At 48.1% G+C, this 316-nt stretch overlaps 1 non-coding gene across 1 annotated transcript; it reads left to right on the forward strand.

The window, feature by feature from the left end:
* The first annotated feature begins 242 nt into the window (after positions 1-242).
* Positions 243-316, forward strand: trnat-ugu (transfer RNA threonine (anticodon UGU)). The gene has a single exon. It is a non-coding gene; the product is annotated as a tRNA-Thr (tRNA).

A 316-nucleotide genomic window follows, 5' to 3' on the forward strand; every position in this document is an offset into this window, starting at 1 on the left:
TTTGTATGAAGTTTCTGGATATTGGCGGGAACTGGAACACGTTGTCGTACGCGTCAATCCAAAGCATCCCAAACTTGCTCAATGGGTGACATGTCTGGTGAGTATGCAGGCCATGGAAGAACTGGGACATTATCAGCTTCCTGGAATTGTGTACAGATCCTTGCGACATGGGGCTGTGCATTATCATGCTGAAATATGAGAACATGAGGTGATGGATGAATGGCACGACAATAGACAATAGGGTCTCGTGTGGCTCAGTTGGTAGAGCATGGTGTTTGTAACGCCAGGGTTGTGGGTTCAATTCCCACAGGGGACC

The sequence above is a fragment of the Salmo trutta genome, chromosome 20, assembly GCF_901001165.1.
Source record: "Salmo trutta chromosome 20, fSalTru1.1, whole genome shotgun sequence".
Lineage (NCBI taxonomy): Eukaryota > Metazoa > Chordata > Actinopteri > Salmoniformes > Salmonidae > Salmo > Salmo trutta.